This window comes from Homarus americanus, unplaced genomic scaffold, assembly GCF_018991925.1.
Source record: "Homarus americanus isolate GMGI-L3 unplaced genomic scaffold, GMGI_Hamer_2.0 scaffold31050, whole genome shotgun sequence".
Classification (NCBI taxonomy): domain Eukaryota; kingdom Metazoa; phylum Arthropoda; class Malacostraca; order Decapoda; family Nephropidae; genus Homarus; species Homarus americanus.
The window spans coordinates 37852-61592 of record NW_024730958.1 but is presented as its reverse complement, the minus strand read 5'-3'; the positions used below and the strand labels follow the sequence as shown (position 1 = coordinate 61592).

The window sequence follows — 23741 nt, the reverse complement described above, 5'->3', positions numbered from 1 at the left end:
TTATATATTCTGTAAGTTGTAAGGAATAAAGCAACACGTTATGTAGTGGTGGTGGCAAATCTTTCTGTACCTTGCTTACATTTAATTAAACATTGAATTATCGTCACTTTTATCTCATTCCATATTCCTGTTTCATTATATCCTGTTCAATATGTTCTATGCCACAGACTCTATGCCTTAAGGCCCAAAGAGTCATCAGTGTGGGAAGCCTGAAGTGTTTTTGTTTTTAATCTTTATCCTGTATGGGAGGCCTAAAGGTCGCATACACGTGGCTGCTGTGTTTTCTTTTAATTATATGAAAGGAAAGTTTCTCATTTGACTTCATTCCAGATTTTGCTTCAATTTTTCATTATCTTTTGACTATTCTCTTTCCTTATTGTCTTTCTCTCTTATTACCGTTCATTAGGTAATCTTGAATTCTTATCATTTGTATCTCATTTTTTTTAATCTCCTATCACCTTCAGTTCCCTTGTTGTTGTTCTTTAATGACTCCATCTATCGTCAAGTCAGTTTTCCACATATGACTTGCAAGCGGTCCCTTCTACCGCGGCAAATTACCAAATATAAATGCAAATTGAGTAAACTGACAATCACTCTCCACAATCATATACCTGAGTTATACCTCTCATTAAGGACGGGGTAGGAGGGAGAGGGAGACAGTGGAGGGGAGACAGTGGAAGGTGGAAGGGGAAGGGGGGAGGGGGGGACGGAAAAGGACTCGTCTTCAACAACAAACATTCTGTGATATTTTCTTCGTGCCAAAACACTTTCATCATTTGTGTATAAATCTCAATCATAAACAACTGTAATTTACTCCTGAGTGAGTGAGTGAGTAAACAAGTGAGTGAGTAAACGAGTGAGTGAGGTAAGCGAGTGAATGAGTGAGTTAGTGACATTTGCACTCCTAAGACCTGATTCTGGAAATTGAGGATGGAATTTGCCAACTCGACTTAACTCCTGGTACGGGCACTTGCAGCTTTGAAGTAAATCACCAGAAGCAGGGAATGACATAACACCCAAATGAGCTTTAAAGACCCGGTAATGACATAGCTCTTACCTGGGGAAATAGATAAGGCGATTTGCTATTTCTAGTTTACTAATAACGTCAAACAAACAAACAAACAAACAAACAAACACACACACACACACACACACACACACACACACACACACACACTTCTACCGTTTTTATATCGAGTTAAATGAGATAAGTTGTTTTATAGTTCTTGTGTCTAAAGTTCTGTTGTGAGTTTAATCTAACTTACATGTTCAGTTACCTCTATTCTCTGGTGCATTATGGGAATAGAGTGCGTGGGTGTTGTGAGGAGGAGTATAAGCTTGTTGATGAAGGTATGTAGGTGTGGGCGTGTGTGGGTGTGGGTGGGTGTGTGTGTGTGTGTGTGTGTGTGTGTGTGTGTGTGTGTGTGTGTGTGTGTAATAATAATAATAACAATAAACGGTTTATGAATAGTTGCAGCCGGTGGCTGAAAATATACAAACGTACATGTAATTTAGACATAATGATATGCGTTCAATACATTTACAGGGCTGTACAGTACATAAATCAGGAGTTGTTTATTATTTTAACAATAGATGGGATGGTGCTATTCTTATATCTATCAGTGTGGGCTCTTATGGGCTGAATTTTGTTGTAGTAGAGGACTGCGTGAGGTGTGTGGGGGACTGTCGGTGGCAGGAGGTGGCGATGACGAGGATGGTGCAGTAGTCCACTGCCAAACCTTGCTTGTGCGTGGTGGTGGAGGTCACTGAGGGATGACATTTCCAGGGTGGAGAGAACGTTGTTGTAGCCGGAGTAGTCTGCGCTGAGCATGATTCTGTAGGCCCTTTTCTGTACCTTCTCTAGCTGACGTTGTTGGGTAGAGTTGAGAGAAGACGACCAGGCTGGTGACGCATACATTAGTTTGGGGAGAATAAAGACGTTGTAGATGGTCCTCAGCTCTGGTGTGGGTGTCCCAAGTGACCTGAGTCACTTGGGGCACTCACGTATGTAGAGTCGGTACGAGGCTGCCTGATTGTGTTGTATAAATGAGCCTTCCAGTCCAGTTTGTGGTCTATAGTTACACCCAGGAGTTTGGCAGACTGCACTAACTGGAGAGGATGGGCACCCACTGTGACTGCTGGAGCTTGCACTGGAGTGGTGGCGGTATTGATGTGCATGACTACGGTTTTGGTGTGGTTGATGGTGACCTTGTTCTCCGTAGTCCATGCCTGTAGTCTGTCCAGGGTGCCTTGTAGCGATGAGTAGTCCGGTGAGGTGTTGTCCACTGTAACCCCCACAGTGCAATCATCCACGTACTTCCACCTGTGAGTAGTGTCCGACAGAGCGTCGTTGATCAGGATTAGGAAGCACAGTGGTCCCATCTTGGTCCCCTGGGGAACACCGCAGGTGAGGTGTTGGAATGTGGAGACAGAACCCTGATACCTCACTGCCTGACGACGCTCACTCAGGAAATCGGTGAGCCATGAGACGAGGTTGGTGGGCATCCCTAGTGCAATGGCCTTTTTGATAACAGTGCAGTGATCAACAAGGTCAAAAGCCTTCCTGAAGTCAACAAGGGCAACGGCCAGTGATGTCTTACGTTTATGCAGGTTGTGTGTGTGTGTGTGTGTGTGTGTGTGTGTAAAACAAGGGAAGATAAACACACCTCACTAAGACAGACAAACAAACATAAAACTTAACCTAATGTAGAAATATGGAATAAATCGACGATATCTATGACCATTGATGTGATTATAAGTTAAAGAATAAACTTACAAGACAGTGTTACCAATGGCTAAGTCAAGTTAAACCATAAACTTACAAGACAGTGTTACCAATAGCCACCAAAGTCAGCAAGAGCATTAGGCCAGTCAGTAAGTAATACGTCTTAATGTATTTAGTATAGCCTTAACTCACCAGATGGCGGGTAAATCAATAAGACTTTCCCTTTATACACAAGAAATTAACACAACAAAATCCTAACTGGAGTTTATACACCAGCAAGAACTTCACCCAAGACAAAGTTATCCAAGTTGACAAAGATGGTTTAAAAGCAATATTGGCCGAGAGTTCATTGACGTCAGCTTCAGGAGTTTATCAGTGGCTTAAACACACAAGAGTTACACCTCGACAAAAGTTATACCTTCAGTACAGTTTAGACTTGGGTGAAGACTTGGCTATAGTTTATAACTTCAATTGAGAGAGAGAGAGAGAGAGAGAGAGAGAGAGAGAGAGAGAGAGAGAGAGAGAGAGAGAGAGAGAGAGAGAGAGAGAGAGAGAGAGAGAGAGAGAGAGAGAGAGAGACTTCTCCACCCCACCATAACACATAAATATTCATTACTTTTCAATTTAATATAAGGTAAGGTAAGGTAAGGTAAGGTAAGGTAAGGACGCATAAACGTGATTATTTTATTAAATTCTGGACAGGTTGGTAATCTCTCTCTCTCTCTCTCTCTTCTCCTATTCCTGTACACCTCCTTCGTAATTCACTACTATTTTTATTATTGAAGGGGAGGGGAGAAGGGATGGGAAGGGAGGGGAGGAGGGATGGGAAGGGAGGGGAGGAGGGAGGGGAGGAGGAGGATGGGAAGGAGGAGGAGGGATGGAAGGAGGGGAGGAGGAAGGAAGGATGGGAAGGGATGGGAAGGGAGGGGAGGAGGGATGGGAAGGGAGGGGAGGAGGGATGGGAAGGGAGGGGAGGAGGGATGGGAAGGGAATGGTGAATGATGTTTTGAGTTTCAGAAATGATTATTTTTGTTGATATATTTAAGAGATGACTTCTTGTTTTTCCTATACCTCTCCTCCTCCTCCTCCTACCTTTATTATCTTCCTCCTCTACTTCCTTCTCCTTCCTCTACTTCTTATCGTTCTCTTTTTGTATTATCATTTCTCCTTTATCCTCCTCCTCCACCTTTCACTTCATCCTTCTCTCCTTCTCTTACCTCTTCCCTCCCACCTGCTATCCCCTTCCCATCTCTCCATCCCTCCTACTTCTTCCCTTCACCCCTCCTTCCCCTCTCCTCCTCCACTCCCCATCTTACTCCCCTCCTCTCCCCTCCCCCACACTCAGGTACCTCACACGTATTTCCCAGGTGATTATTTACACATCCTTCATCTTATCGTGTATCTCTCTTCCTCCCCGTTCTTTATCTCTCTGTTGCTTATCGTGTATCTCTCTTCCTCCCCGTTCTTTATCTCTCTGTTGCTTATCGTGTATCTCTCTTCCTACCCGTTCTTTATCTCTCTGTTGCTTATCGTGTATCTCTCTTCCTCCCCGTTCTTTATCTCTCTGTTGCTTATCGTGTATCTCTCTTCCTTCCCGTTCTTTATCTCTCTGTTGTTGTTGTTTTATCACTGTCTCCTATAGTTAGTTACATCTTATCTCTCTCACTTGTCTTTCTGTTTCGTCTTCCTAGTGATTTAGTTCACCTGTGTGTGTGTATCATTAGCCGTTCGGTGTGTGTGTGTGTGTGTATGTGCGTTTCTGTGTTTGTGTCAGTCTACCTTGCTGTAAAGTCTTTTAACCTAACCTAACCTAACCTAACCTAGGAAATCAACACACCACACCCCTCCCCTCTTACCCCTCCCCACCTCCTCACTTTACACTTAATTTAGGTCGTCGAGGGCATGACAGAGCTATGCCACATCCGGGCCATAAATGCGAGATTCGATTCCTTTAACCAATGTCATCGATGCAAAAAAAAAAAAAGTCTCCCCTCCCAAAAAAGTGTTGTTGTTGTTGTTGTTTGTTTTATTTGTTTGTTGTTGTTATTGTTGTTGTTAGTATCCATTAGAGAATAACATTTCTTATGAGGTGTCGTGTTATTCTGTCGGGTCTCACTCAAGCCGCTGTTACCACTCTTCATATTTCAGTGGTGATGAGGGGTGAGGTGGGAGAGAGAGAGAGAGAGAGAGAGAGAGAGAGAGAGAGAGAGAGAGAGAGAGAGAGAGAGAGAGAGAGAGAGAGAGAGAGAGAGAGAGAGAGAGAGAGAGAGAGAGAGAGAGAGAGAGAGAGAGAGAGAGAGAGAGAGAGAGAGCTGACACACACACACACACGAAGATTATTGGGATATTGACAGGTATTTACCAGTAATTTACAATGATAAGTAAGCAGTGTGTGTGTGTGTGTGTGTGTGTGTGTGTGTGTGTTTAAAAAGACATATTTGCACAGACAGACATAATCAGACGGACAAATAAATAAACTGTCAACGGGTCTTACAATGTTGCAACACAAGAAGCCGTAAGACGAAGACGAAACGGTACAGTATAAACAAGGCCCCCCCCCCCGCCAGCTGCTCATGTAAACAATAACAAATGAGCATCACTTTTCTCAGCGGCTGGCGCTTGACGCTGCTACATTTGCAAAAATATATCCAACTGGCTGCATTTCTTCGCCCACACTCTGTTTATCATTTACAAACTGCAATTTATTCTTCGCTGTTACTTTTATTGTATTTCCCGTTACAAAAGAGCTGCTGTAGGACTATAGATTCAAGAGCAGTGGTGAAATACTCGAAAAAATATATTTTCTCAAAAATAATAAAGGAATCCTGGAACCTAACCTTACCTAACCTAACCTAACCTAACCTAACCTAACCTAACCTAACCTAACCTAACCTAACCTAACCTAACCAAACCAAGCCACGACACTTAATCTTTTATACAGCAACTCAGTGTTACCAGATCCTCACCCTGACCATTAAGAGTTCATTCCTCACAGGGGTTTGTTCTAGTGATTATTCCTAAGTCCTTTTCCACTACCCTCACCTCCTCGATCACCACCAAGCAACACCATTAGCAGTCACCACCATCACTTCTCATCACCACCAACACTAATCATCATGACCACCATATATCTTTAACGTGACTCCCTTATCCTCATTCCACCCTCACCTTCAATCCACCATTTGCCTATTCCTATATTGTACGCAAAGATATTCTCTATTGCACCTTCACTATTAACAACCTCTCCTCTCCTCACATCTTGTCTCCCACCTCTAGCTTCATTAGCCCTTGTCTCAATCTACATTTCCCTTCTCCCTCATCTCTACTCTCTTTTCGTCACCCTTAATGCTTCTCCACCCTTCTCCTCCCCTTCTACCTCCCTGCTTCATTCCCGTCACCCTACGGGGTCTCCGACAGTTCCTGGTTGCCTCTTCCATCGGGGATATTGACACACGGCCCCTCTACCTGCCTTTCACACCAGCAGCGCCTCCTGCGTGATGTCTCCTCCCCAGTAAACCAGCACGTCCGCCTCTCTTCACGCCAACTGACGGCGAAATTAACGCGTCCGAAGCGTGAATCGTACGTGTAAGGATTTTTTTCGAACACTGGTGAGAACGGTAAGTGAGGTTGCCTGTTACCTGAGTCGTATGGTTGAGGGGGGAGTGACGGTCAATGCTGTTATCTTGATAAAATGTGTGTGTGTGTGTGTGTGTGTGTGTGTGTGTGTGTGTGTGTGTGTGTTATGTGTGTGTGTGTGTGTGTGTGTGTGTGTGTGTGTGTGTGTGTGTGTGTTATGTGGATGTACATTCGCAGAAAATCCTTCACACTCAACTGCACTCCAATTTTCCAATCTCTTTTCTCCCTAAAATAACGTCTTGGAGGTTGAATGTGCTTGAGATTTTTACAAGGCGTGTATAGGACATTTAGTGTGTATTCCCGTCTCTTGGATTATTTATCTTACACCATTACTTATACAACAGTAATATAATTAATTCATCATTCACGGTATATTTTCATTATTTATTGAGTTTTTGAGGCCTTGACACCTTAAATAATGGCAGTAAACAGAGGCTGGTGGATGCAGTAAACAGATTATCATTTCCTTTCACATCCACCTTTCCAATACCGTTCCCCTTCCTTCTCTAGTACATAATAAGGAATGATTTTGTTTTAATCACAGGCAGGTATGTCCATGAGGGGGCAGTGAGCTCGATACAAGGCCACACAGTACACACATTATCGTCTCTGAGGAGTGTTTGTTGTGGTTGCTGGCTGAACTAAAGACAGACACGTGTTATCTTACTGTTAGACCACAATGGGTAAGAGGTGTGGGTAGAAGGAGAACTTCCCCATTCCTCACCTTCTTGCATCAAACAGCATCCTAACCATTCCTTCCCTTCCAGCATCCTCCCCATCACCCACCTTCCAGCATCCTCCCCATCACCCACCTTCCAGCATCCACCGACTCCATCATTCATCTCATCCCTATTTCCCTCTTCCCTAGCTTTATTATTTACCACTATCTATAATGAGGTTCATTCATTCTACGTGCCATCATCTTCACCTCCCCCCCCCCCCCCCCCCCCCCAACACACAAAGGCTCTGATTGGTCCTTGGCAAAACATAACAGCAATTGGTGAGCATCTAGCCAGTCATTAGCGAGAGTAGGGATAGAGAGGTTTCATATACACAAGGCCAATCGACACCCGGATTCAGGTTATCTCACGCGGAATGTAAAAATGTGATGCGTGAGTGACGAAAGAGTGACGAGAGTGAGTGACGAGAGTGAGTGACGAGTGAGTGACGAAAGAGTGGAGTATAATGGTGTGTCTCTCAGTACAGTGTGTGGTTATAATATTCTGTGATATATTTTACCATTATTGGGTCAAAGGTAATTAGGAAATGACAGAAATAAAATATCAGATCTAACTAGAGTTCACACACACACACACACACACACACACACACACACACACACACACACACACACACACACACACACACACACACACACACCATATATTTCCCAACTTGCTGGAATAAACAGGAAATAAACTCCAGTAAACTAAAATACAAAATGAAAAAAAAAAACCCTGAGAACCTTTATACGCTACTTTTATTGACACACTTTAGGTAATGACCCCCACGAGCGAAGAGTTATTACAGCAGAGGTGAGTAGAGTCGCCCTGATCACGTGGGTAGTAACAGGAAAAAGATTTGAATAAATGGTTTGCCGTGTCCTTACCTGCGTGGGGGTGATGACGGCCACTGACAGCAGAGGTGGTAGGTGGCGAATCTGTAGAGAAGAGAAAGATACGAATTAGTTCTTGAAGGTTGAAGTGATATTGAACCTTTATCCATCTCTCTCTCTCTCTCCCTTCCTGGACCTCTTTCCCTCTCCCCCTCCTCTCCCCTTCCTCGTCTCCTCGTCCTCCCTCTGTTTATCTCTTGTTCTCCCTCTGTAGTTATCTCCTACGTCTCCCAACACCTCTACCTCCTCCTCCCTCTCACTCACTCACTCACTCAAATACTTTTCTCCTCATTTTTTCTTCCTCTCCACCTTAATCAATTTTCCCCCTGCTTTCTTTACCTCCTTTCTTCCTTCCTCTCTTCTTCCTCCTCACCTCACATTTCTCCTCCTCCTCCTCTTCTTCACCCTCTCTCCTTCTCCTCCTCCTCCACGCCATCACTAATCTTCCTTCCATTCTCAAAGTCAAACAATCTCTCAGTGAACTAATTTGGACCACTCGTGTATATATTTTTTCCTTCCTGTTAAAAAAAAAAAAAATCTAAATAAACGATCGTGTTTGGTGTAGCCTCGTGAGGTGATGTCTGCCCGTGATGTCTGCTCGTGATGTCTGCCCGTGATGTCTGGCCGTGATGTCTGGCCGTGATGTCTGACCGTGGGTAATATTGACAGTATGCAAATTAACCCTTTGGCTCAAGCTCGGTATAAGATTCCTGTTTGACAATATAGAGATTTTTTTTTTTCGACGGTCGGTTGCCAGTGTGAAGTGGTGAAGAGTTGAGGGGGGAGGGAGAGGAGGGAATAGTAGGGAGAGAGGTGGTAGGGGAGGGAGGATGGTAGGGGGAAGGAGGAGGGATGGTAGAGAGGGAGGGAGAGTAGTGAGAGAGGGAGGATGTGGGGAGGAGGAGGATGGTAAAGGGAGGGAGGGAGAGAGGATGGTAGAGGCAGGGGAGAGGGAGGGAGGGAGAGAGAGGGAGGTGAGGGAAGGAAGAAGAGATAGAGGGAGAGAATGAGTGAATGGAAAATAAGAGAAAAATAAGAGTTAAGTGAGAGGAAGGTGAAAGAGGATAAATAATGAATTAGAAAAAGATGAAGAAAGAAGGAAAGGGAAACAGGAGAACAAGTAAGAGAGGGAAGTAGAAAAAAGAGAGAGGATAACGCAAGATGAGGGAGAAAGAGAGAACAAAGAGAAGTGAGACAGAGAGACGGATGATGATGAGAGAGACACTAACAGGTGAGATAATAAGATAAATATGAGTAGAAATAGAGATATAACGAATAACATGAGAATAAAACCTACGAATGAGAGAGAAAAGAGAACAAGAGAATATGTATAGAAGAAAAACTTTGAGAAATAATATAAAAATCGCAAAGAAAATAAATATATCAAGAACACCTGGGAAAGAGACAGGTAAATACAGGTATATGAAGAACACCTGGGAAAGAGACAGGTAAATACAGGTATATGAAGAACACCTGGGAAAGAGACAGGTAAATACAGGTATATGAAGAACACCTGGGAGAGAGACAGGTAAATACAGGTATATGAAGAACACCTGGGAAAGAGACAGGTAAATACAGGTATATGAAGAACACCTGGGAGAGAGACAGGTAATTACAGGTATATGAAGAACACCTGGGAGAGAGACAGGTAAATACAGGTATATGAAGAACACCTGGGAAGAGACAGGTAAATACAGGTATATGAAGAACACCTGGGAGAGAGACAGGTAAATATTGAGGTAAGAGTAACATGGGTTTAGACAGAGAAGATGATGTCTCGAACCATTGTCCCAGTGAGTGAGAGGACGGGTGATAGCGACTCATCCACAGCACAAAGGATGATATGGTGTTGATAATTAGGTCGTGTGTGTGTGTGTGCGTGTGTGCGTGTGTGTGTGTGTGTGTGTGTGTGTGTGTGTGTGTGTGTGTGTATGTAATCGTCCTCACAATACAGTATTTGCGTATCTAATGAACCGACTTATTAAAACTGGAAAAAAAAATCGTCTTTACTTTTGGCCAGATGCACTGTTCATTCCACAACATTTCATCTACAAACCTACGGACATTATGTATGCAAATTCTTTAGAGACATTAGATTGAAGGTTTTATGAATTATTGTTAATGAGGTCAGGTGAGGTGAGGTCAGGTGAGGTGAGGTCAGGTCAGGTTTTGGTTAGGTTAGACTATGTTTATTGTCTGAATAGAAATTATAGTGTCTATATATGATATTTATAGTATTAAAAAGGTTAGTATAATATTTAAGTTCAACCAAAGTTTAATCGATAAATTTTTCTCGTTATTATTCAACTTAAAAACATAAAATAACATCAAAATAATACAAATAGAATAAAATAAATAAATCACAAAATACATTAATCACCTCGAAATAAAATATATTAAACAAGCCACTGAGCTATTAATTGTTAAACTGTACTCCAATTTAACTTTACAGAGCTAAAAAAAGCGTATAACTAACATAAGTTGAAATCCTACAGGTAAAAATGAACAAAGATTAATTAATGCATAACAACCAGCAAGAACATTAAATAACAGTTATAAACAAAGTAATCAAGTGGTGTAATAGGCCTATGTAAATTCAGACTAATTCAAACTCCAATTTTACATCAGTATCTTCAAGGAGTAATTATATTAATGTTAACAATAAAAATATCAACAAATTTCATCTGTAACTAAAAATTTCCCCAAGATTATTTTTTCATCAAATAAAACAGAAAATCCAGTTAAAAATAATTCCATGGATGATAAATCGTACATGAGGAATCTGATTGACTCGTAGCTAACCTGGCGTACTGACTGGCTCTCTCACAAATGAATGTGTATTGGTGACTACTACTGGTGATGTTGCTGGTGTTGTGTTTGGTGATGCATGGTAGAGGGTGTAATAAAAAAAATGGTATATATGTGTGAGGTTTATGTTTTACACTTGATGGTTTATGTCTTACACTTGATGGTTTATGGTTTATGTCTCCGTGCTGTTGGCCAATTTGAGGAACTATTCGTGTCAAGCCTTTCACTAACCATTTCCTTAATTTTTCGTTATTTTTCTTTTATCTTCGAGGCCCATTTAGTATATCTCGGACTCAGGAATGGCCTCAGTAATAGATGATGGACTCAGTAGTGAAGTAAGAGTAAGATTAAAGGTAAATTGAGCTTAAGGTACACAGGTAATTAATTAAAGCAGGTGTTATCCGTAGAGTTTTAATCCACCATGTTTATCTTTCTGTCTCTTTCTGTTCTTTCTTTTTCTCTACCGCGAGATTAAATTTAAGTGAGGAGCAGAGAAACAGACGATAATAAACAAAGGAGAAGGAGAAATGAAGAGAGATAGACAGAGACGAATGCAATGACGAGAGTAAACACAGGGTTATAACACACACACACACACACACACACACACACACACACACACACACACACACACACACACACACACACACGTAGAAATATTACAAATAACTACACCAACCCACAAAACACAGGGGCAAGCATGTGTCAGGTCTTTTCAACTGGAGGGCGAATCCTCAGATCTCGTGCTAGGTAAACGTAGAACTGACCATCCGTATTTCTCATCACACTCTCTGGCCTTGTCACCTCAGATAGCTGCTAAACTTTCACACTTCCGCACGACACATTTTCACCCAGAGACACTCATGAATTTTACATTTTCGCTCTAACTCTTTCCAACACACACACACACACACACACACACATACACATACACACACACACACACACACACACACACACACACACACACACACACCTTATGTTCACATTTTTATTGTCTGTTTATCTTCATACATACAAAGTTTTTGATTGGACATAAATGATTTAACTTTACTATTTAACGATGTAAAAAATGAAAAATTTATGGTACTTGTAAAATTATCTAAAAAAAAGTAGATGAATTATAATACTTTCTCTAATACTTTTGAATATCATTAATTATTCTTCAGAGAAAAATATATTAAAATAAAATAAAATTACTGAAATGAGAAACACAAGTATTTATTATAAGACAAAGAATTAAAACTACCCCAACCTTGTACAGAAGAGACTTTACATAGGTGGAACAAATATATAGTTAGAAAATACAGGTATCAAGAAAGGTGAAATATTACAGTGAGTCAAGGAACAATTGGTGAAAGCAAAGGTGATAAATTTCATGACATCCCAAAGAAGAAAGTCCCACTATTTGGATAAACTTGGAGAGAGGTGACAAGGAGGATGTGTGTGTGTGTGTGTGTGTGTGTGTGTGTGTGTGTGTGTGTGTGTGTGTGTGTGTGTCATATATAATAATAAACGGTTTATTGGAAAAGTTTGTGTGTGTGTGTGTGTGTGTGTGTGTCATATATAAACCATACGATTATGTCTCCCAATTCCATCAGTTTTCCACCCTTCCTAACCTAATCTAACCTAACCTAACCTAACCTAACCTAACCTAACCAAACCAACTCACACGCGGCGTCTTAATAAACCAATTTGTCCTCCCCACCTCCTTACCTTCTCCTCATTTATCACTTTATTCTTTATAATATTTCTTCCTATTCCTCCGTGTCCTCTCTTCTCCTCCTTCTTCAGTGCCTCTAGGACCCAGCTATCCTCCTTCTACAGTATAAATATTTCCTGAAGGTGCTGCGTCAGATAAATCTCCCTCTCTCTAGGACACTTTGCTAACAGTCGTATGTATTCTCTGACATTTCCCTCCAAGTTTATTTTAATTCCACGTATTATTCTTACACATGTCAGGAATTTTATTATCATCTAGTCTGGCTGGTATCCTCTCGAAGTTATTTTTGAACTTAGGGAATGTATTATGGAAATGTATACACGTATGAATATCTAAAACCTGATGTATGGTGGAGTTTTACCTGTATACATAAAGTCACTTATCTCATACAGGTGAATTACGACAGGTAGAGTACTTCCTTATGATAGTGAGACAAGTCGTGTGTAGATACTGTAGAGAGAGAGAGATTGTTTTCTCTACAACTGATTACGGTAACTCCTCTCTCTCTCCTTTCCAACTCACAAATGCGTGAGTACAGGCGTGTGAGGCAGTATGCTTGGACCTGTCCCTAAAAGGTTCTATCTCCACACAGTCGAGGACGTAGTGTTCAAGTGTGTGGCCATATGTCTGGCCACACACTTTACATTTAGTTTTGTTTACATCTGCTTGAGGAACATACTGCCAAAGGTACTTATATCCTGACCTTAATCTAGCGGTAACAACATCTTGTAATCTAGTGATCTTGTTACTTGTTCCATATATATGTTTCACTTGATACACCTCATCATGGTAAACTATGGATCGACTAGTGCCTGTTTGCACTAGTCTACTTGCGTCAAACTCATCAATAAGTTCTTTCCTAATTACAGTTTAAGGGTTCTTTTTGACAGACCCAAATTGTATTCAACGGTGTCATTGTTAGACGCGAGTTTGGCGAGGGCATCAACTCTGTCATGTTTTATGAGACCTATGTGAGAGGGGATCCACAACAGTTTGACCTTGACACCCCGGTCAACAAGGCACGCATATTTGTGTCTGGCTTCAGAGACAAGAGCGTGACAACCTGAGTCGAGGGTACCAAGGGCAAGTAGTGAGGATAGAGAGTCAGTGATAATGAGACTGTGAGTATGGCAACTGGAGAGGAGGAGGTAGAGAAGTAGACAGAAGGGAATGAAAGTAGAATAAGTGAATGCTGAGATTGATTGGTGGATGGTTGGGGCTGATGCTGCTGGTTGGGATGGGTTGGGGTTGGTTACGGTTGCTTGCTGGATGGTTGCTGGTTGGGATGGTTGCTGGTTGGGATGAAGGGGTTGGCTGGATGGTTGCTGGTTGGATGGTTGCTGGTTGATGGTTAGTTGGCTGATGGTTGGGTTGGTTGATGGTTGGGTTGGTTGGATGGTTGCTGGTTGTGGTAGTTTTATATTCCGAATGAATGTGTGTGTGTGTGTGTGTGTGTGTGTGTGTGTGTGTGTGTGTGTGTCTATTCTGCCAGCTAAAATACACACAGAATAATAACCAGTCATCTCAATGTAACCAAACCAAATCAAACACAATAACTCCAACCAAAACCAACCCCAACCCAACATAACCTAACCTATTATAACCAAAACCAAACCAAAACCTAATCCAAACCCAAACACTCAACCTAACCTAACCAAATTACTTTCTCTAGCAAAAAAAAAAAAAACCTCTTGGTACTTTTACACAAAGATTAATTCCAGGTTATCTTAAGCCAGCCTCCTGTGGGTGTACTCGAGGGGTTTACACAACTGGGAGATTATCTTAATACCTTGAGGAAAGTTTGTTATTACATCGAGGGAAAAGTTTATCTCTTTATAAACTTTTAACTTTTATACTTTTGTTAATATGAAAATATACTAAAAAAAATTAATTGTTAGTTGACTATTTAATCAATCGTTTATTATTTTGTGTCTTTAGTTAAGTCAAGTCAAGTCTAGCCTAGCCTAGCCTAGCCTAGCCTAACCTAACCTAACCTGATCTAACGATGACGATGAAAGATAAGCGAAAATTTCTAGTAAACAGAGAGAGAGAGAGAGAGAGAGAGAGAGAGAGAGAGAGAGAGAGAGAGAGAGAGAGAGAGAGAGAGAGAGAGAGAGAGAGAGAGAGAGAGAGAGAGAGAGAGAGAGACCACCCACCGCTCAACATGTCTGATATTTACTAACAATTTCCATCCATGGCAGCAAAATAAACTTCACTTTAAACTAAAACTGGAAAACATGAACTAAACATGTACTTTGATCAGGTAATGGAAAGCAACACAATTCGTTCTCTGATTAGCTGCGTGTGGAACCAATCAGACGCTATACCTGAGTTCGTGCTCAGACACTTTCATAAAATGTTTTCCACTCACTGAAAATAATTCTACCGTCAGTTTTAACGTCCGTACTAAATGTTTTGTAACGTTGGTTTATTTTATTTTTTGTATTTAACCTGTAATACAAAATTAGTGATGTATTTTATTATTTATTTTTGAGTTTATCTAAAAATTTATGGCGTACACGTATGATCGAGTCATTGTTCGGTAAATTCTGTTTTATAAATTTCTCACACACACACACACACACACACACACACACACACACACACACAACCCCTTATTTTCCAAACTGTCAGGATCTGGACCAAGGCAGAACAGCTGAACATTTGTCATCGTGATAACCAAGAGAAACACCTCCCCCCTCCCTCCCCCTTCCCCTCCCTCTTAGTCTCCAGTCCTCTGTCATTGTCAAGACTAAGAGAGGAAGATAACTGGTCCCCCTTTGCACCGCCATCCTCCTTCACCCTTCCCACACCCTGGATATCATACCTCACCACCAGGGGGATGAGGGGGTCAGGGGGAGTCAGGTGTGTCAGGGGGGAGAGGGTCAGTAAGGGGAGGGGTGCCATGAGCCAGGGGTATCAAGGTGTCAGGGGGTTAGGGATGGATATGTCAGGGGATGGGGACTAGTGGTGCCTGGAGGTGTCACGGATGTCAGGAGAGGGTTTTGATATGTGGTTGAGGAAGACTAACGTCCGTCTTCCTTGCCAAGTAATAATTAGTTTCCCCACTTCTTACTGTGACTTAGTTAGTTTTTGCTTCATAATCGTAAAGTCTTCCTCCTTGGTGTGTGTGTGTGTGTGTGTGTGTGTGTGTGTGTGTGTGTGTGTGTGTGTGTGTGTGTGTGTGTGTGTGTGTGTTATAGACCTGTTGCTCGTAATACTCCATTAAAATAGTCTAAACTAAAAAAGTAAGCGGCAGTAAGCATGGTAGCGGTAGTATGCAAGAGAGGCTTAAGAATGCTAACACTATCTTGGAAACCATTTTAACCTAACCTAACCTTTTAAGATAATTGAAAAGCATTTTTACCCCGGCTCCGGAAATGTTGAAATTCGCGTAATAAAGTTGAATCACAAGACTAACTTCACCGGAAAGATAACATTATTTAAACATTTAACACAGAGAAACACAAGTGAGGATTTTTTAAACACAACACACTCTAAGTCTTGAAACATTTCCTAACTTAACCTTTTGAGTACATGTAAAGAAGAGAACTTGAGAGATATATATTAAATTATATGAAATAGCATTATACATATAAATAGAAAGAAAGAAAGAAAGAATGAAAGAGAGAGCGAGAGAAAGAGAGAGAGATTCATCATTCCACACACATCCAACTGCTCGGTGTACTTGGATTACAACAAAGTATTTCCATTGTGGTGAGGGATGACAGGTGGGTCTCCAGGTAGCATAGTGAGCCTGACAGGTGAGGAACAGTCGCCTTCACTAGTGCGTTTACAGGGGCTCGTCATATAGCCTAGGTACAGTCCCCTGCACTAGTGCATTTACAGGGGCTCATCATATAGCCTAGGTACAGTCCCCTTCACTAGTGCGTTTACAGGGGCTCATCATATAGCCTAGGTATAGTCCCCTTCACTAGTGCGTTTACAGGGGCTCGTCATATAGCCTAGGTACAGTCCCCTTCACTAGTGCATTTACAGGGGCTCGTCATATAGCCTAGGTACAGTCCCCTTCACTAGTGATTACAGGCTCGTCATATAGCTTCCAGGTACAGTCCCCCTTCACGAAAGTGTTTACAGGGGCTCGTCATATAGCCTAGTACAGTCCCCTTCACTAGTGCGTTTACAGGGGCTCGTCATATAGCCTAGGCACAGTCCCCTTCACTAGTGCATTTCTACAGGGGCTCGTCATATAGCCTAGGTACAGTCCCCTCTCACTAGCAAGTGCTTACAGGGGCTCGTCATATAGCCTAGGTACAGTCCCCTTCACTAGTGCATTTACAGGGGCTCGTCATATAGCCTACGTACAGTCCCCTTCACTAGTGCGTTTACAGGGGCTCGTCATATAGCGTAGTTACAGTCCCCTTCACTAGTGCGTTTACAGGGGCTCGTCATATCAACATTCCACAAATCATTAGCATTGAGATATACAGTATGTTTTCATATTGTTTTACTTTAATTCCACATTATGTTTACTCCTGCGAGTTTCCTTCTGTCGAATATAAACAAACACAGGGTTGCCACACTGCACAAAACCTGATGAGGCCCCTGTAAACGCGCTAGTGAAGGGGACTGTACCTAGGCTATATGACGAGCCCCTGTAAACGCACTAGTGAAGGGGACTGTACCTAGGCTATATGACGAGCCCCTGTAAACGCACTAGTGAACGGGACTGTACCTAGGCTATATGACGAGCCCCTGTAAACGCACTAGTGAAGGGGACTGTACCTAGGCTATATGACGAGCCCCTGTAAACGCACTAGTGAACGGGACTGTACCTAGGCTATATGACGAGCCCCTGTAAACGCACTAGTGAAGGGGAATGTACTTTCTCCATTAATGGAAATTATTTTTGCTCTAAATGTAATTTCTTGAGGCAATATACACTAAAGAATTCATGAAGGAATTCCCATTAACAAAACGGTAACTCGTGAAAACTTTTACAAACTTTTACATTCAATGAAAAAAATGAAGAGAATAATGAGAAAAATAAACTACTTTCCTTAACCAGCAAAGTCTTCTGTTAAAGCGCGTAAAAAAGTTTCATTTCATATTAAAAAAAAAAGTTTTACGCTTCAAAAACCCAGCAAAAACTTAAGTGAAAATAGAAAGCAATTCATTCGTGTGTTGAATTTTTTCTTTCATTTTTTTTTCACTTCATTCATATAGCGTTGAAAGTTCTTGTAATTCAAATTGATATTTTTCTGTCGTGTTTAAATACTCTCTTTTGTGTGTGGTGTGGAAGAGGAGGAAGAGGAAGAAGAGGAACGGGAAGAGGGAGAGGAGGAGGAGGAAGAGGTCGGAAAAGTAGAAGAAAATGGAGGAGGGGAAATGACTAGTGAAGGGTTTTCATGTGACAAAAATAGAGGAAAATGCGAAAGGAATTGAATAAAGACAAGACAAGACGGGACGGGACGGGACGGGACGGGACAGGACGGGACGGGACGGGACGGGACGGGACGGGACGGGACGGGACGGGACAGGACAGGACAGGACAGGACAAGAGATATTGTGTAATTGGAAGATTAAGAGATGACAAAGGAGGAGGAAGCAGGAAGCGAAGGGAGGGAAGAGGGACGGATAGAGGAGAGAAGACAGGAAGAAAAGTGAGGGGAGAGGAACGGTAATAAACGGAGTGTGAGGCTGAGAGATAATTGAAGAAGAAGTAAAGAGAGAATGTATGGAGAGACAAGAGAGAGGAGAGGAGAGGAATAAAAACAAAAAAGAAGAGAATGAGAAGAGATAATAAAACGATAAATAAGTACGAGAACGATAAATATAAATAAGAGAGAGAGAGAGAGAGAGAGAGAGAGAGAGAGAGAGAGAGAGAGAGAGAGAGAGAGAGAGGGGACCAACCATTAATGTAAATTCTTCTCTCTATTCTATACAGGTAAGGTCTAGTAGCTAGGATTGTGAATCTCTCCTGAGTGGGGTATTCTGAATGACGGCTAGGTAAACTATCGGTCACAATAATAATAATAATAACAATACCAATAATAATAATAATAATAATAATACAATAATAATAATAATATTGGTCAATAATAATATCAATAATATCATTAAGAAGAGGGCCTGCAGAATCATGCTCAGCGCAGACTACTCCGGCTACATCAACGCTCTCTCCACCCTGGAAATGCCATCCCTCAGTGTCCTCCACCACCAAGCACTAGCAAGGTTTGGCAGTGGACTACTGCACCACCCTCGTCATCGCCACCTCCTGCCACCGGCAGTCCCCCACACACCTCGCTCAGTCCGCTACTACAACAAAATTCAGCCCATAAGAGCCCACACCGATAGATATAAGAACAGCACCATCCCATCTATTGTTAAAATAATAAACAACTCCTGATTTATGTACTGTACAGCCCTGTAAATGTATTCAACGCATATCATTGTCTAAATCAAATGTAAGTTTGTATATTTTCAGCCACCGGCTGCAACTATATTAATAAACCGTTTATTATTATTATTATTATTATTATTATTATTATTATTACACACACACACACACACACACACACACACACACACACACACACCATGTCTTTCACTTGACACATCTCACGACCATCTCATCCCCCATCAAAGTATATGTGAGCTGTCTGTCTGTCTGTCTGTCTGTCTGTCTGACTGTCTGTCTATCTGTCTGTGTATCTGTCACCCTTACAAACCCTAGAGTGTTGTACATACACTCACTCAGTATATGTATGTATGTATGTGTGTATGGATACTGTATATGTCTGTTTCATGTGTTCGGGGCAATATTTATCTCGGTGGCATAAGCTGTGTAGGAGGAGTCACAAGATGGAGAGGAGAGGGGAGGGGAAATATTGTTAGTAGTGGTGGTGGTTGTGGTGGTGGTGGTGATGGTGGTGGTGGTGGTGGTGGTGGTGTGGTGGTGTGGTGGTGGCCATTAACTCTCTGCTCTCAACACTACACAGAGAAGAACTGAGGGGGAGAGATAACACGAGAATATTGAGATAAACGAAACAGAGAATAAAAATAAAGAAAAATGGAAGAAAACAGTGAATAAGAGAATGAAGCAAAATATAAAGTGAAAAGGATGAAAGGGGGATGGAATGATGAGATGGAGAGCAGAATAACCAAGTGCAAAATGGATAAATGTTTACAGAGAACATACAGAAAAAAGGTAGGGGTGGAAAGAGGGATAAAATAACGTAATAAATATAGTGGGAATTCCTGAAGCAGAAATGGGAGAAACGATATGGGAAGGAGGAGCAGGAGAAGAGAAGAGGAGAGGAGAGAAGAGGAGAGGAGAGGAGAGAAGAGAAGAGAAGAGAAGAGAAGAGAAGAGAAGAGAAGAGAAGAGGAGAGGAGAGAAGAGGAGAGGAGAGGAGAGGAGAGGAGACCAGCTACCTAATGAGTGAGTATTTTGTTCCTTCCTGAAATTCAAATTGTTCTCATTTTTTTCACCAGGAATTTATCAACAAGCTGTATTTTACCTCATTTTTTAACCAAGCTTGATTTCAGCTTAGTGTATGTGTGTATGTGTGTGTGTGTATGTGTGTGTGTGTGTGTGTGTGTGTATGTGTATGTGTGTGTGTGTGTGTGTATGTGTGTGTGTGTGTGGGGGTTCATTTTTATATTTATGTTAATGGTTCTATCAGAGGGTTGATGTGTGTGTGTGTGTGTAAATATACTGTAGTGTTGGAGTTTCAGAGCACACACACACACACACACTGATAAAACAACATTATTTTTTTAAGTCTTTCGCTACATCAACAAACACATGTAAATCGTACCATTTTGAATCACTACAGCCTGGGAAAACACACATGAGACAGACACACATACACATGAGAGAGAGACACACACACGAGACACGCACACACATATGAGACAGACACACACACACACACACACACACATGCGAGACAGACACACACACATACACATATATGAGACACACACACACACACGAGACGGTCACATGAGACACACACACACACACACATGAGACACACACACATCAGACACACACACATGAGACACACACACACCAGACACACACATGAGACAGACACACATTACGAGACGGTCACATGAGACAAACACACATGAGACAACACAATATCAGACACACACATGAGACAGACACACACACACACACACACACACACACACACACACACACACACACACACACACACACACACACGAGGCAGACACATACATGAGACAGACAGACACAGACATAAGACGGTCACGAGACAAACACACATGAGACAAACACATGAGACAGACACACACATAAGACAGACAAACACTCATGAGACACACACACACAGAGACATACACACAAACAGCAGGATTATAATACATGAACTGACTCGCCTCTTACAGTCATACTCACGGACAGACAGATTATAAAACAGTTCGGTCCACGGAAAGTTGTTCAGATATCACTCGTTTTACCTTTTGCTATATAGGAACCAAACCATTACCCACTGCATCCCTACTATCCCCCACAGTCACTCTCCATCCCCCACAGTCACTTTCCACCCCCCACAATCACTCTTTCCACCCCCAATCATTCCCCACCCCCACAGTCACTCTCCACCCCCACATTCACTTTCCACCCCCACAGTCACTCTCCACCCCCCACAGTCACTCTCCACCCTCACACCACTCTCCACCCCCACAGTCATCTCCACTTCAATCACTCCCCCACCTCCACACCCCCTTTTCATCCCATACTCCCCCCCAACACACCTCCCACCCCATATTCCCCTACTCCTTCACTCACAGAACTCTCACCCCCACACGCACGCAATCTCCCAACCCCACCCAGCTGTGTGTGTGTGTGTGTGTGTGTGTGTGTGTGTGTGTGTGTGTGTGTGTGTGTAGATCAGCCACGGTGACCAGCCATTGCCTTAAGGAATATCTCTAAGGAGGCACCAAGTTCACAAACAGGGCCACTGTCAGTCACCACCACACGTAGGGTAGAGGAGCAACAAGCCAGTCACCACCACACGTAGGGTAGAGGAGCAACAAGCCAGTCACCACCACACGTAGGGTAGAGGAGCACCAAGCCAGTCACCACCACACGTAGGGTAGAGGAGCAACAAGCCAGTCACCACCACACGTAGGGTAGAGGAGCACCAAGCCAGTCACCACCACACGTAGGGTAGAGGAAACAAACCAGCCCATAAACTTCACCATTCCTCGCTGTGATATATTTACGTCGTATTTCCCCCACATGACCCCCTGAGAGGACCAATTTGCTGGGATATTCACTGTCAACAATGTTTTCCCTCTAGTGTAAATTCATTTAGATCATTTTTTTAACCGTGATTCATTTATGGCTTTTGGATTAACATGGTAAATACTGAGTAAATTGTCGAGCGTGTATTTATGTTTCTCTCTCTGTCTCTCTCTCTTCCCCCCTCCTTCACCCCTCTCCCTTCTCTCTTTTTCTTCATTCCATCCATTATATCTTTCCTCTCCGGCTGACCTTCACCTCCTCCTCTCCCCCGCTATACATTAAAAGATTTCTGGACCTGAGCTGTCAGAGATATGACCACGACATCTGTCTCGTGAGGAGGAAAAAGCATGCCGCTTATAGATCTTAATGGTGGGTGCTGCGGTGTGTGTGTGTGTGTGTGAGAGAGAGAGAGAGAGAGAGAGAGAGAGAGAGAGAGAGAGAGAGAGAGAGAGAGAGAGAGAGAGAGAGAGAGAGAGAGAGAGAGAGAGAGAGAGAGAGAGAGAGAGAGAGAGAGAGAGAGAGAGAGAGAGAGCTGCCCTGTTAAAATTGCATGTAATGGTCTTGGTCTAAGGCAGGTAGACGGAAAACATGGCTTAGGGATTTCTCTTATCATCTTGAAATAATTTTTTTTTCTTGTGATTTTTCGTCATGAATTATTTAGCAAGGAAGAGTCACGCATATGTGTGTGTGTGTGTGTGTGTGTGTGTGTGTGTGTGTGTGTGTGTGTGTGTGTGTGTGTGTGTGTGTGTGTGTGTGTGTGTGTGTGTGTGTGTGTGTGTGTGTGTGTATATTCTTATTTAACATCACTTACTTCAATCAACATACAGTACCTATGAATATATTAAAATTTTCGCCTTATCTAAGAACTGAGAAAGTATGCTATATAGTTTATACACACACACACACTGAAGGGTCATTATTAGTATGGACTGACATATGGTAAATTAAAATGAATATATCAATGTCGATTACGTCAAGGAGGTATAAAGAACATCCTTGTGTTGATATCTAAATCCTTCCATCAAGTTTTTCATCAGGGAGATATATGATAAGCTCTTCATATCAACGCTCTTATTATATACACAAAACGCATGACGTCTAGGTAACTTTGCTTATATAATTGACATTCCATCGTGTAAGGTGAAGCTTGCCACACTCAACCTTTCAAGACGCAGGCTATCACTTAACACCATCCCCCCCCTCTGCTTGCTGACTTAATACCTCCTCGCCAAGGTCATTCATAAGAACCTTTGTATTAATTTATATTTCATCTCATAACCACAGAGTTGGTTAATACAGTTTCCTTTCACTCGCCTCTTAAGGTCTGCACGGATCATCTGCCAATCCCACTTACCGGTTGAGGAGTGGAGCTGTCAGGTCATTTGGTACACTGACAGTAAGTCTAAGTGAGTGTGTGTGTGTGTGTGTGTGGCACCTATTGAGCTAAAGATGTTGTGTCATTGGGTAATAGTTGGCCTTGGCTCACAGAAGATAAACAAACACATCAATTTCTTGTATATCTTGGTCGTAAGATACAAATTTTAATACTATACACAGATATACGGGTAACACCACTCTCTTCCTTCTTGCAGGATTCGAACCCCACAACCATTCAGAGTGGTAGAGAAGCACTAACACCTGTACCACAAATAGTTAAATCCCTTACCCCTGTTGGCACCCTCTCACCTACCGCTCTGAGATGATGGCCAGAATCCTGTTGGGAGGTGAAGTGGTGGTGTTTCATATTTCTCTTACTTTATAATCTGTTTATTATATCTCTCTCTTGTAAACAATAAATACTACACTGTCTAAATGTGGCTGAAGGATATTAAACGATATGTTTGGGTATTTTAGTTCCCCTTCACTAGTGCGTTTACAGGGGCTCGTCATATAAACATTCCACAAATCATTAGCATTGAGATAGTTTCCTTCTGTCGACTGTCAACAAACACAGGGCTGCCACCCTGCATAAAACCTGACGAGCCCC

The 23741-nt window shown here is 42.2% G+C and overlaps 1 protein-coding gene across 2 annotated transcripts in view; it reads right to left on the bottom strand.

Moving 5' to 3' along the window:
- The window catches only part of LOC121867403 (FMRFamide receptor-like), a 114058-nt gene that overhangs the window by 59322 nt on the left and 30995 nt on the right, over positions 1-23741 (bottom strand). For both annotated transcript variants that reach the window (XM_042367316.1, XM_042367318.1), the window contains one exon: positions 7971-8021. The gene's annotated coding sequence lies outside the window, so the exon portion shown is untranslated. Of the gene's footprint in view, positions 1-7970; positions 8022-23741 lie in introns of those variants that run through there.